Source organism: Ceratotherium simum, chromosome 8 (assembly GCF_057802395.1).
Source record: "Ceratotherium simum simum isolate JZ-2026a chromosome 8, ASM5780239v1, whole genome shotgun sequence".
Lineage (NCBI taxonomy): Eukaryota > Metazoa > Chordata > Mammalia > Perissodactyla > Rhinocerotidae > Ceratotherium > Ceratotherium simum.
The window spans coordinates 49,220,806-49,230,432 of NC_141907.1; the positions used below are offsets into that span (position 1 = coordinate 49,220,806).

A 9,627-nucleotide genomic window follows, 5' to 3' on the forward strand; every position below is an offset into this window, starting at 1 on the left:
CCTGTGTGAGGTGCTTAAGAGTATCTGTCTATTCATTGGCAGCCTTAGGATGGGAGCAAGGTGATGAGAAACACAACACATTTCCCCTATTTAGCCATTCCACTTAGATCCTTTTAAATAACAGTGTCATTTTTGTCTTACACAAATGAGACATTGGTCTATTAGAATACTTTCGTATATAAAAAAATCTTACCATATAAAAATCTACTTGATGATGCAAGATTCCTTGATGAATTGACTCTTGTGGGCAAATACTGTTAGTTACCCAAAATGTCATCAGTAAACAGTTGTTTAACAAAAATGACCAGAATCCTGGGAGTGTCCCTACATTTCTTTCTGTATTGGTCCTATCGCTCAAATATTTCTCCAGTCTTAGCATCATCTCCGTTGGCCAATCTCATACATTCCTTATTTTCCTCCTAGACTGTTGTCCATATCTCTTCTTCCCACATGCAGCTTTATCCTTCTACAATCCATTTTTTACTTTATCACTGGATTTTTTTTTGGCTAAAACGAAATCTGATCGTGTTGCTCCAATGCTTGTCTGTAGTGGCTCTCTGTTATCTACAGGGAAAAGTCTAAACTACTACACTGTGTATATGTGTTATTGTAATAGTTCAGTTATTTCATACTTTTATGCTTTTATACCTGCTCTTCCCTCACCTAAAAGCCCTCTCCAGTTCTGTCTACTTGACAAGTTCTTAGAATTACTTAAAAAAAAAAAAATCAAGATTTCTAGAAACATAATGGGGAAAAGCTCTTTACAATGTACATTTAACTTTTTGTAACAGGCTTATTTGTAACATGAACCCTTATTTAAGTTCTTAAAGACATCTTCATTTTCTTTTTTGTTCTTTGGGAAAACCTTTAAATCATCCCAATAAACTTAAATTGTAAATAGTCCTCATGCATCTAGGAAATAAAGTTAAAATATTATTAAACAATTGTCCCACCTCAGAGACATGGGAAAGATAGACAAGAGCAAGGACTACAAGTGTTTAAATGAAGATAAGAAATGTGAAATACCTAGTTAAGTAGTTCTTAATAATAATTATGACTAACACAGTGTGTTACCAATTGATATTTTATTGTGCTATAAATCTTGCAAGTGCTTTTCTGCATAAATATTAAAGTGTGCAATTTAAACTATTTGCTGAAAGTGCTTGCATTTAAACTATTTGCTGGAAGGCCTTTCCAAATTTGAAGCTACACAAAGCAGTTACCTTCATCAATCAGAAGAAAATAAAAAACAAAAAATAAATGACTTTTATAAGTGGAGGAACTCCTCCTGATACCTCACATGCCTATTCAGTTAGCGTAGCATACATCCATTTTTTTCTTGAGCTGATTAAAATATATGTGCACATAGTATTCTTGAATAAATTAATCAAGGGGAGGAGTAGTAACACATAAAGAGAGATTATCTGGTGTTGTAAGAATATCAGTCACTTGGAGACACTACAAAGACTCTACATAATATTAAGTGAGTGATAATCCTCAAGTACATCAGTCAAAAGACATATTCAATGTATAGGCAATAGCCACACGTATGATTTTCTTGTGCAGATAAGAGCATTGGTTTTCATTTCAATATCTTTGCTTGACCTATTTTCTCTAAAATGGGGCATCTCTCATGGCTACATTTCCATGTACTTCCCCTTAAAATTACAGTGAAATTATAGGTGCTGTTTTTACATGTATTAAAAAATTTGAGCTCTTTTTTTTTTTCCAAATGTTATCTTAGACCTTACTTTTTTTTTTTTGTGGGGAAAAATTTGCCCTGAGCTAACATCTATTACCAATCTTCCTCTTTTTTTTTTTTCCCCTCCGCAAAGCCCTAGTACAGAGCTGTATATCCTAGTTGTAAGTCATTCTGGTTCTTCTATGTGAGCCACTGCCACAGCATGGCAACTGACAGACAAGTGGTGTGGTTCCACAACTGGGAAGTGAACCTGGCCCACCAAAGTGGTAAGCGCTGAACTTTAACCACTAAGCCATAAGGGCTGGCTCAAACTTGAGGTCCTTTTGATGGGAACTGCCATATTCCAGTAATGCACCGAAATGACTAACATAAAGGGAAAGTGAAGAGGCACCTGCTATTTGTTCTCTAGGCCTTTTAGAAAACATGGAGTTGTTCCTTTGACCACACACATGTGAGTCTACAAGAAAGGTGATCTTATAGACATCAAAGGAATGGATACTGTTTGAAAAGGAATGCCCTACAAATGTTACCATTGCAAAACTGGAAGAGTCTACCGTATTACCCAGCATGCTGTTGGCATTGTTGTAAACAACAAGTTAGGGGTAAGATTCTTGCCAAGAGAACTAATGTGTGTATTGAGCATATATGCTCTAAGAGCCGTGATAACTTCCTGAAACTCAGAAAGAATAATGGTCAGAAAGGAAGAAGCCAAGGAGAAATGTTCCTGGATTCAACTGAAGCATCAGCCTGCTCTACCCATAGAAGCACACTTTGTGAGAACCAACCTGATATGCTGGAAACGATTCTCTATGAATCAATGGCATAATGGGTAATGAAAACAAAAAAAAAAAACAAAGAACAAACAAAAACTTCTGGATCATAAAAGTTAGGCCTTTGTTTTTTCTCTTAATTGAATGTAAATTTGGTGTCCCCTCCTCCAAAGAAGTATTTAAAGCAAATTTTGTGTCCTAATTCATTGGGTAATGTCTTTACTATTAAAATTTAGTGTTTTTCTTCCTGGAAAAAAAAAGTTTGAGCTAATTTCTGGTGTGCATAGAACAGTATGATTCAAATATTCTGCTATATTTCTGCTAAACAAGCCGCCATGAAAACAGTGTGTTGAATAGGGCAGATACAGCTTTCTTGAAATCATTTTGCTCTTCTATATTAATAGAAAACCTCCCTTGTTTGTCAGATGTGCTCATTTCTTTTTCTCATTTTTTCATAAATTTTTATTAACATCCATTTTCCCCACTAATCTCTCCCCTCCTGATTTTTCTTTAGATTAGGTCAACTCCAGTCTTATATTATTTACCCACTCCTGGAGGTGAGGAAAAGATAAGTAAACATAATTGGAGAGATTAAAAAGATAAACTGGAGAGCTAGAGGCAGAGCTAAAGAGGCAAGAGGTATATGGCAATCGAATTACAGAGATACCGCTAAAAGTTTTTCTTTCTGAAGAAAAAAAATTCAATTCACCAATTAGTAACTTGTTTTTCCTTCTGCCTGGTACGCTCTTCTAATCAATGCCTGCTTAGCTCTTTCTCATAAGTTAGGAGTCAGCTCCTATATCACTGCCTTTGAGAGGCTTTTCTTAATCTCCCAATATAAAATACTGTCCCCTCATCACTCACATCACGTCACCATGTTTTAATTTCTGTATGTCACCTATGACTATCTGAATATATCTTATTTCATCACACGTTAGTTATCTCCTTCAAATAAAAAGTAACCCCCATGTGGACATGGTTCTTGCTTTTCTTTGAACTCTGTATCCCTAGTACTAAAGAAAAGATGTATTTTTAAAAAAAAATCTATAAAGGTAATTTTTTCTCTTCATAGAAAACTAAAATTTAATTAGAGAGTGGAATAACTAAAAAAAAGTGAATAGTAGAATGCACCCTGTGGATGAAAAGTTCAAGTTCAATGATGGGAGAAATCAATATGTCTAAAAACATGTGGGGAAGACTTCATAGAGGATGTGAGCTTTCAAGTGGCCTCGGAGGAACAGGAGAAGAGGAGAAAGGGCATTCCCGGGGAGGGGAAGAGCATGCAGAGACATCGGAGTAAGAATTCGCCTTAAATGCTGTTCAATGCTTTATTTTACACCACCCACTTGTAATTTCTTTCATGCAAGAGTGCCACTTGAAATGACCCTCCTAAATTTTTTATAAATATGAACCAGATATTTAACACCACAGCTTCCTGAAGGAACTGGACGTAAAGGCATCCCTTGTCTTTGTGCTCAAGTGTAGCACTCAGTAAGCCTGTGTTCAATGAAGTGCTGTCTTTCTGGCAAGACAGATGAGGTAGCAACATTGTGAGCAGCAATTGTAGACTGTGTGGGCTGGCTTTCACAGCAGGGATTTCTCAGGCTAGTCTGGATTTCATTTGGGAAACCTTAAGCACATTTTCATGAGGATGTCTACATGGGCTGGCATAAGAGGTTCTCACTATTGCCGTAGGCCAGCATACACACATTGCCTTCTCTTCCCTTTTGATTTAGAAGCTGACTGTCAATTCATCACTCTCTCTATGTGATAAAAACTCTGCCCTAAGGATCATTTTATTCCATGGGATATTTAGTTAGTAGAAGGAAGCAGCTAAATATGAAATTTTTAATACTGAGGAGAGAGGAAGTGGCACAACTAAATTTTTTCTTGTGACTACCCTTGATGTTGTCTGGTGTGTTTGTAACTTTGCGTGGATGCATGTGTGTTTTGTGTGTGTGTGTTTTCTTGCTCCTTTTTCCCCTTTTCTTTTATTGCCATATTGACAGACACCTGTGCCCTTCTGGACTGCACAACATCAAAATAGAAAGCAATCCATTTTGAAACTGCTGTTTTAAAGAATAACTGACTGCTGGTAGGAAAGAAAAATGTAATACAGATAGTAAATGAACAGAGACCTGAGAATTAGGAAAATTAAAAATATTGAGATACATGACGACAAGAAGGCTTTGATTTAAAAAAATAATAAGGAAAACCTTAATTGGAGGCATCATTTTCTCAATTTCTAGCAAGGCCATATCTACAACCAAAGACTACAGCTGACATACAGAAGCTGAGGGCACCGTTTATATTCAGAATAGATAATCTTACCTAATAGATAATCTTACCTTTGGAAGTTTCCATAGTTATGAAGGACACTTTTTATGGCCATTAGTGACTTCCTTAAAAATTCTGTAAAACACTGGTATAAAGTATGGTGATATACCAGATATTGGATTAATAGTTACTAAAATTTTTTCCCAATGTATATATGATATTATAAATGCTTAGATACATGTTATTGTGGCATATTTCTATAAATGTACCATGGAGATTCTAAATGCAGCTATGATCCAACATAAAATTTTACTTTTTATGATGCAGATTAGATGACTTATTAGAAAAAATAGAAATAAATGCAATTTTAAGCAATATTTCAAACAGAGCTATTTCTGTTAAAAGGGAATATTGTAAAAAAAATGATAACTTAAGCAATGATATTTTGGGTTTGCATTAAATATAAATGATAAAGCAGGATAAAACAAATAACCAACATAATGCTCTTGGTTCAATAAGCTCATAACTTGGAAATGTGTCAATGTGACATTCAAAATATAACCAATTTTGGGTGAACATTTAAAGAAATTATGGAACAATTACATCATTATAAAATTTAAAAAGTCCACCTATAAATGATTCATATTTACTTTGAAATGTTATATAATTATTTCAAACCTGCTGTAGTGATTAAAGAAAGAAAATAGCAGTACTAAAATAGTTTATAGCATTCAGACAGAAACACAGTGTATCTTCCAAACTGTGACAAAAGATTTACAGGCTAAATTAAAGTATTGTACTTAATTGTCTATTTGTCTATTTATTTATTCAATCCTTCATTTATTTACAATTTTGTTGTGCTTGTTATCAGACTGTTTAGTTAACTGATTGAATTAATTGGTTTATTTAGTCTAACTTAGGAATTTCCTAATTGCTCCAAAATTGGATTTGGGCCAACATTTTCCATGGCTTACTTTATAAAAAATGTTGTATAGAGGAAAATGTATTGCCTAAATAGGGTTATGTGGGTGGTTACTAGCTTGGGCTCATCTAAATGATAATTGTAAAATAAATTACATTTTTTTGGTGATACTAGTTTCACTTTCCAAATGTTTTCTTCCCTTTTGTCCATATTCCCTTTATTTACCAATGCACTTGCATCCTCAAACCCACCTATTCTGCTGTTCTTTTGTCACTTTATATCAGGCAAATGTTTTATATATTAAAAATTTCTGTAATTTTTGAATGCAACATCTTTCCCTATTAAGAGAAAGTCAAGTTTTAAGCAGCTAGTGGGTGTAGAATTTGGGGAGCTAGAGTGTGGCATTTGTGAAGTATCTATTTCACAGGGGACAATATGAAAGGAAAAATAGAAAACTAACATTTATTAAATACTATTATTAATGCTATTGTGATGTGCCAGTTACTGTGCACATACATTTATGCATTTTATCTTATTTAATGCTTAAAATAATCCTATGAGCTGGAAATTACTGTCATCATATTATAAATAATATTTTTTTTGGTAATGAGACCTGAAAATTACCTCTCTGAGATGGCGGCCAAGTATCTGACTACCCATTATAAAAGATTCAGGTTCCATTAACTCAGGGCTCCTCTACTGTAACACAGCCTACTGTGTAAACGGGTGTCATATGATCCTCTTCATGTTGACCTATGGGAATTGGCAATTGGGGAATTGGCACAAGAATGCTAATACTCTAGCTATTGCTATGATTGTAAATAATAAACTGTCCTTCATTTCTGACCCAGGACTCTCATGTCTTCTACCAGCATTCATGAAACTGTGGAAAACTAACTTGTTAGGTTCTAAGTAAAGTAAAATCTTAGACTCTTTATAGCTCTTGATAATGATGTCATGATTTAATTGTTAGTTTTATTTTCTTAGTGGTACATGAAATAATGGTATTTTTAAAAATGAATGGTTTCTGAGATTCAATGACATGTGATATCTGAATATATATTCCTTCATTTATAAAGTATAGAATCAATGGCACCCATAGTTTTTCTCTAAGAATCTTGCCAACGCTTCAAGTTCTTATAGCACAGAGCTGACCAGAACATGATATAATCCCAATATTTTTACTTAAAAAGTTAGAGCTAGAGAGAAGCCTCCCTTTGGCTTTAATCATGATCTCTACCCAATTCTTATAGAGCTCTGTTTTGGAAAGATTTGGTGCTGACCCACCTAATCAACTCATACTTCTATTCTCACTTTCTATTCCCACTTTGTAAATAGTCTCCTGGGAAACTTCCTTGGAGGAGGTTTGTCTGGCAAAGATTCCTGGCTTCAGGAATCTTTGGCTGTAACACCATCTTCCTTTTATCTTTCTTTAATGAAATCAGTAAGCCAATTTATTACTTTAGAGTGAGGAATAACTGAAAGGGCCAAGACACTTCTATTTTATAGTTACACATTTTGACCCCGTAGACAACATGGCAAGACAAACCATCATTACAAGATTTTGTGTAGGCACAGAATAGTAAATAAAATCAATTAATTCTGTTGTTTGCTAACATCTGATTGGGGGAAAAAAAAAAACCGACAAAAAATACTGATATCCCTACCCTAGGACATGGCCCAGTGTATCATTTGCCCTCTTGGTTTAAGCCTGTCTCGATGGTTTCATTCTTCAGTATACTTGCTCTAGCTTTGTTCATAAGAAAAATTCTGGCTATTGAGATATGACAGGAAGTACTCTGAGGATTTCAGAAAAAGAGACGTATTTCCTGTGGGCATTGTTCTGACATTAAAAGATAGACATTCAATGTCCATTAAAAATGGACATTAAAAGATGGTTGGAAATGTGGTAACTTATCTTCAACCATATGCAGAACTAGCTTGTTGACAAAACCAAAATTCCGAGAGAGAACAAGATGGAAAGATGAAATTTCCAAAACCACCAGACCCCAATTCTGTCACTCTATACTCAGAAGATAACTGTCCTGAGCTCACATTTTATATATCTCTTTTTTGCCTTCCTTCCCTTGCCGGGGTTGAGGGCAGTAACGGGATGGAGTAGGTTTGAACAGAAGGCAGCACTACATGGGCTCTCACTTATTTCTTATCACAGCTCGTCTCATTAATTTTCAGCCTAGTTTAATTCTTCCCTAGTGAGACGAGAGAAATCAGTTTTCTTAATTCATGTACAATCACGGATCTTTTTTTCTTTCTTTCTGACAGCAGGTATAGAATTCTTTTAATATTGGAGATTACAATGTAGTGTTCTTTTTCTCTGATGTCCTTATGAAGGATAGGGGAAGAGTCTTCAATGGAAATGAGAATAAACCAGTCTTTGGGATAACAAATTTCTAATTGCCACAAATGAGTACTCCATGTGCCATATTTTTATATATGTAATTAGACATTATACTTTCTTGTTATTTATAGCCTTTTGATCACTGTTTCTCTAAACCAAACTAAGGCTTCATGTACTACTTCGTTTTATGTAATTTCTGTTAGTTCTTATAAATTTTATCACACTTCTTTACTTTTAATAAAATTATTATTACATTTATTTTATGGTAGTTGAGAGTTTCAATACATCAGATATTGAAACTCAATATTTTTCAGACTACTGCTCTTACTGGACTTATTATCTGATTGAATTTTTTTACATTTTGGGCTTTAATATTTGCTCTTATTGATAATCATAGAAGCACTTACATGTAAAAAAATAATTTTACCATTTCAGCCATGCTAGGTGCATTGTTCTGTAGGGAATAATTCTCTTTCATAATCACAAAAGTGCTTCCAAAGATAGTTTTGTACTATTTCCTTTGAAAGGGTCTTTTTAAACATAATATTTTCATGACCACATATAATTTCCTGAAGCTTTTTCATAAAAGGCTAAATGCTAGCTTTTATCTCACTTAATACAATTTTTCACATTTATATCACAGGCTTTAATTTCTTTCAGCAACTTTATTTTTAAACTTCAAGTAGTAGTAGAATTCTAAGTAGCTTCCCAACCATTGATCGGCTGTTATAAGTAACACCTCATTCTCCATCATGATCCCCTGTGTTACTTTCCTTCACATTCACTGCAGTTGTAAATGAAAAAGGGGTCAAAGTGAGATCACTGCAACCACTTTGAGTATGAATGAAGAGTAGTACCTCTTCAAGGTAGAGCCAAAGCTTAGGATTTGGGTGTGGAAACGAACACAGGGACCTGTTAATTCTAAGGATGCCCACCAGGAGGTGAGCCAGAATATGTTAAATATTGGAGATCAGTATTTGCAAAGGCAAGACTCAAACAGTCTTGGAAATATGTTTGAACTGAATTGTAGACCCAAGAAGCTGTCACCATTATTATTTAACATGGTCTGTAAAGTCCTGCCAATGTAATAAGATTGCACACAGTCAGTGGTAAAAAAAAAAAAAAAAAGAAGAAAAAGTCATTATTTACAAATGATATAGCTATTATATTTGTTTGAAATTGCATCTCAGCTGAGAGTCTTGGAAAACAGTGGCTTATACAAAATGAGAATGTAGGGGCCGGCCCTGTGGTGTACATTTAAGTTTGTGTGCTTCACTTTGGTGGCCCGGGGTTCACTGGTTCGGATCCTGGGCGCAGACCTACTCACCACTCATCAAGCCAGGCTGAGGTGACATCCCATATAGAGCAACTGGAAGGATGTACAACTATGATGTACAGCTATCTACTGGGGCTTTGAGGAGAAAACAGGAAAAAAGGAGGAAGATTGGCAACAGATGTTAGCTCAGGGCCAATCTTCCCCCCCAAAAAACAGAATTTATTATTAATATTATTTCTGCACAGAAAAGAATACTGGAGGTAGGAAGTTCAGTACTGGTATGAATTTCCTGATATCAGAAGAGAATGAGGCTCCTTCTAG

The 9,627-nt window shown here is 34.8% G+C and overlaps 1 pseudogene; it reads left to right on the forward strand.

Moving 5' to 3' along the window:
* Nucleotides 1-2,061: 2,061 nt before the first annotated feature.
* On the forward strand, nucleotides 2,062-2,746 carry LOC101395455 (large ribosomal subunit protein eL21 pseudogene; annotated as a pseudogene).
* Nucleotides 2,747-9,627: the final 6,881 nt, after the last annotated feature.